The sequence below is a fragment of the Physeter macrocephalus genome, chromosome 13 (assembly GCF_002837175.3).
Source record: "Physeter macrocephalus isolate SW-GA chromosome 13, ASM283717v5, whole genome shotgun sequence".
Classification (NCBI taxonomy): Eukaryota; Metazoa; Chordata; class Mammalia; order Artiodactyla; family Physeteridae; genus Physeter; species Physeter macrocephalus.
In genome coordinates, this window is record NC_041226.1 from 39,558,749 (window position 1) to 39,564,519 (window position 5,771).

Consider the following 5,771-nt stretch of genomic DNA (forward strand, 5'->3'; position numbering starts at 1 on the left):
ATGTCTCTTTTTGAATTATGGTTTTCTCAGGGTATATGCCCAGTAGTGGGATTGTTGGGTCATATGGTAGTTTTATTTTTAGTTTTTTAAGGAACCTCCATACTGTTCTCCATAATGCCTGTATCAACTTACATTCCCACCAAAGGTGCAAGAGAGTTCTCTTTTACGTACACCTTCTCCAACATTTATTGTTTGTAGACTTTTTGATGATGGCCATTCTGATTGGTGTGAAGTGATACTGCATTGTGATTTGATTTGCAATTCTCTAATGATTGGTGATATTGAGCATCTTTTCATGTGTTTGTTGCCAATCTGTATATCTTTGGAGAAATGTCCATTGAGGTCTTCTGCCAATTTTTGGATTGGGTTGTTTGTTTTTTTGATATTGAGCTGCATGAGCTGCTTGTATATTTTGGAGATTAATCCTTTGTCAGTTGCTTTGTTTGCAAATACTATCTCCAATTCTGAGGGTTCTTTTTTCGTCTTGTTTATGTTTTCCTTTACCATGCAAAAGCTTTTAAGTTCCATTAGGTCCCATTTATTTATTTTTGTTTTTATTTCCATTATTCTAGGAGAGGGTCAAACAGGTTCTTACTGTGATTTATGTCATAGAATGTTCTGCCTATGTTTTCCTCTAAGAGTTTCATAGTGTCTGGCCCTACATGTATGTCATTAATCCACTTTGAGTTTATTTTTGTGTATGGTGTTAAGCAGTGTCCTAATTTCATTATTTTACATGTAGCTTTCCAGTTTTCCCAGCACTGCTTATTGAAGAGGCTCTGTTTTCTCCATTGTATATTCTTGTTTCCTTTGTCAAAGATAAGGTGACCATATGTTTGTGGGTGTATCTATGAGCTTTCTCTCCTGTTCCATTGATCTATATTTCTGTCTTTTTGCCAGTACCATGCTCTCTTGATTACTGTAGTTTGTAGTATAGTCTGAAGTACGGGAGCCTGATTCCTCCAGCTCTGTTTCTCTTTCTCAAGATTGCTTTGGCTATTAGGGGTCTTTTGTGTTTACATACAAATTGTAAAATTTTTTGTTCTAGTTCTGTGAAAAATGTCGTTGGTAGTTTGTTAGGGATTGCACTGAATCTGTAGATTGCTTTGGGCAGTATAGTCACTTTCAAAATATTGATTATTCCAAACCAAGTACATGGTATATCTCTCCATCTGTTTGTATCATCTTTAATTTCTTTCATCAGTGTCTTATAGTTTCTGCATACTGGTCATTTGTCTCCTTAGGTTGGTCTGTAAATAGCTATTTTATTCTTTTTGTTGCAATGATAAAGGGGGGTATTTCCTTAATTTCTCTTTCTGAGTTTCATTGTTAGTGTATAGTAATGCAAGAGATTTCTGTGCATTAATTTTGTATCCTGCAACTTTACAAAATTCATTGTTTTGCTCTAGTATTTTTCTGGTGGCATCTTTAGGATTCTCTATGTGTAGTACCATGTCATCTGCAAACGGTGACAGTTTTATTTCTTCTTTTCCAATTTGTATTTTTTTTTCTTTTGCTTCTCTGATTGCCATGGTTAAAACTTTCAAAACTATGTTGAATAACAGTGGTGAGAGTGGACACCCTTTTCTTGTTCGTGATCTTAGAAGAAAAGGTTTCAGGTTTTCAGCACTGAAAATTATGTCATCTGTGGGTTTGTCATATATGGCCTTAATTATATTGAGGTAGGTTCCCTCTATGCCCACTTGCTGGAGAGTTTTCATCATAAATGGGTATTGAATGTTTTCAAAAGCTTTTTCTGCATCTCTTGAGATGATCATATGGTTTTTATTCTTCAATTTGTTCATATGGTGTATCACACTGATTGATTTGCAAATATTCAAGAATCTTTGCATTCCTGGGATAAAAACAACTTTATCATTCTGTATGATCCTTTTAATGTGCCATCAGAGTTTGTTTGCTAGTATTTTGTTGTAGATTTCTGCATCTATGTTCATAAGTGATATCCACCTATAGATTTCTTTTTTTGTGACTTCATTGTCTGGTTTTGGTATCAGGGTGATGGTCGCTCATAGTATGAGTTTGGAAGTGTTCCTCCCTCTGCTATATTTTGGAAGAGTTTGAGAAGGATAAGTGTTAGATCTTCTCTAAATGTTTGATAGCATTCACCTGTGAAGCCGTCTGGTCTTGGGCTTTTGTTTGTTGGAAGATTTTTAATTGCACTTTCAATTTCAATACTTGTGAGTGGTCTGTTCATATTTTTTATTTCCTCCTGGTTCAGTCATGGAAGGTTGTACTTTTCTAATAATTTATCCATTTCTGCCAGGTTGTCCATTTTATTGTCATAGAGTTGTTTGTAGTAATCTCTCATGATCCTTTGTATTTCTGCAGTGTCAGTTATTACTTCTCCATTTTCTTTTCTAATTCTGTTGATAAGAGTTTTCCCCCTTTTTGTCCTGATGAGTCTGGCTAATGGATTATGAATCTTTTTTATCTTCACAAAGAGCCAGCTTTAGTTCTATTGATCTTTGCTATTGTTTTCTTTGTTTCTATTTCATTTATTTCTGATTTGATTTTTATGATTTCTTTCTTCCTGCTAACTTTGGGTTTTTGTTGTTGTTGTTGTCATCCTTCTTTTCTAATTGCTTTAAGTGTAAGGTTAGGTTGTTTGTTTCAGATTTTTCTTCTTTCCTGAGGTAAGATTGTAATGCTATAAGCTTCTCTCTAAGAACTACTTTTGTTTCAACACATACGTTTTGGGTCATCTTATTTTTTTTTTAAACATCTTTATTGCAGTAAAATTTCTTTACAATGGTTTGTTAGTTCCTGCTTTACAACAAAATGAATTAGCTATACATATAAATATATATGCTTATCTCTCTCTTGCGTCTCCCTCTCACCCTCCATATCCCACCCCACTAGGTGGTCACAAAGCACCAAGCTGATATCCCTGTGCTATGAGGCTGCTTCCCACTAGCTATATATTTTACATTTGGTAGTGTATATATGTCCATGCTAGTCTCTCACTTCATCCCAGCTTACGCTTCCCACTCCCCGTATCCTTAAGTACTTTCACTATGTCTGCGTCTTTATTCCTGTCCTGCCCCTAGGTACTTCAGAATCTTTTTTTTTTTAGATTCCATGTATATGTGTTACCATATGGTATTTGTATTTCTCTTTCTGACTTACTTCACACTGTGTGACAGACTCTAAGTCCATTACCTCAATACAAATATCACAATTTTGTTTCTTTCTATGACTAATATTCCACTGTGTATATGTACTACATCGTCTTAATCCATTCATCTGTCAATGGGTACTTACGTTTCTTCCATGTTCTGGCAATTGTAAATAGAGCTGCAATGAACATTGTGGTACATGACTTTTTGAATTATGGTTTTCTCAGGGTACATGAAAAATAGTGGGATTGCTGGCTCATATGGTAGTTCTATTTTTAGTTTTTTAAAGAAACTCCATACTTTTCTCCATAGTGGCTGTATCAATTTATGTTCCCACCAACAGTGCAAAAGTGTTCCCTTTTCTCCACACGCTCTCCAGCATTTATTGTTTGTAGATTTTTTTATGATGGCCATTCTGACTGGTGTGAGGTGACTCATTGACTCATTGCAGTTTTGATTTGCATTTCTCTAATTATTAGTTATGTTCAGCATCCTTTCATGTGTTTGTTGGCAATCTGTATATCTTCTTTGGAGAAATGTCTATTTAGGTCTTCTGCCCATTTTGGGATTGGGTTGTTTGTTTTTTTGATATTGAGCTGCATGAGCTGCTTGTAAATTATGGAAATTAACCCTTTGTCAGTTGTTTCATTTGCAAATTTTTTCCCATTCTGAGAGTTGTCTTTTCATCTTGTTTATGTTTTTCTTTGCTGTGCAAAAGTTTTTAAGTTGCATTAGGTCCAATTTGATTATTTTTGTGTATGGTGTTAGGGAGTGTTCTAATTTAATTCTTTTATATGTAGCTGTCCAGTTTTCCCAGCACCGTTTCTTGAAGAGGCTGTCTTTTCTCCATGTAGATTTTTGCCTACTTTATCAAAAATAAGGTGACCATATGTGCATGTGTTTATCTCTGAGCTTTCTGTCCTGTCCATTTATCTATATTTCTGTTTTTTGTATTGGTTACTGTAGCTTGGTAATACAGTCTGAAATCAGGGAGCCTAATTCCTCCAGCTCCATTTTCCTTTCTCAAGATTGCTTTAGCTATTCAGGGTCTTTTTTGTTTCCATAGAAATTTTGATTTTTTTCATACAAATTGTGAAATATTTTCTTCTAGTTCTGTGAAAAATGCCAGTGGTAGTTTGATAAGGATTGCATTGAACCAGTAGATTGCTTTGGGTAGTATAGTCATTTTCACAATATTGATTCTTCCAATCCAAGAGCATGGTATATCTCCCAATCTGTTTGTATCATCTTTAATTTCTTTCATCAGTGTCTTATAGTTTTTTGCATACAGGTCTTCTGTCCCATTAGGTAGGTTTATCCCTAGGATTTATTCATTTTGTTGTAATGGTTCCTTATGTTCTCTTTCATTTTACATCATTATTGTATAGTAATGCAAGTTATTTCTGTTCATTAATTTAGTATTTGCTACTTTACCAAATTTATTGATTAGCTCTAGCAGTTTACTGGTAGCATCTTTAGTATTCTCTATGTATAGTATATTGTCATCTGCAAACAGTGACAGCTTTACTTCTTTTTCTGTTTGTATTCATTTTATTTCTTTGTATTTTCTGATTGTTGTAGCTAAAGCTTCCAAAACTATGTTGAATAATAGTGGTGAGAATGGACAACCTTGTCTTCTTCCTGATCTTAGAGGAAATGGTTTCAGTTTTTATCCATTGAGAATGATGTTGGCTGTGCATTTTTCATATATGACCTTTATTATATTGAGGTAAGTTCCCTCTATGCCTACTTTCTGGAGTGTTTTTATCATAAATGGGTGTTGAATTTTATCAAAAGCTTTTTCTGTATCTATTGAGATGATCATATGTTTTTTCTCCTTCAATTTGTTAAAATGCTTTATCACATCAATTGATTTATGTATATTGAAGAAACCTTGCATTCTTGGGATAAACCCCACTTGATAATTGTGCAGGATCCTTTTAATGTGCTTTTGGACTCTGTTTGCTAGTATTTTGTTGAGGATTTTTGCATCTATATTCATCTGTGATATTGTCCTGTAGTTTTCTTTGCTTGTGACCTCTTTATATCATTTTGGTATCAGTGTGATGGTGGGTTCATAGAATGAGTTTGGGAGTGTTCCTCCCTCTGCTATCTTTTGGAAGAGTTTGAGAAGTATAGGTGTTAGCTCTTCTCTAAATGTTTGATAGAATTCTTCAGTGAAGCCCTCTTGTCCTTGGTTTTTGTTTGTTGGAAGATTTTAGATCACAGTCTTTTTTTATTTCTAATTCTGTTGAGTCTTCCCCATTTTTTTCTTGATGGTCTGGCTAATGGTTTATCAACTTTGCTTATCTTCTCAAAGAACCACCTTTTAGTTTTATTGATCTTTGCAACTGTTTCCTTCATTTCTTTTTCATTTATTTCTGATCTGATCTATATGATTTTTTTTCTTTCTGCTAAGTTTGGGTTTTTTGTTCTTGTTTCTCTAATTGCTTTAAGTGTAAGTTTAGGTTGTTTATTTGAAATGTTTCTTGTTTCTTGAGGTAGAATTTTATTGCTATAAACTTCCCTCTTAGAACTGCTTTTGCTGCAACCCATAAATTTTGGGTGTTTGTCTTTTCATTGTCATTTGTTTCTAGGTATTTTTTTATTTCCTCTTTGATTTCTTCAGTGATT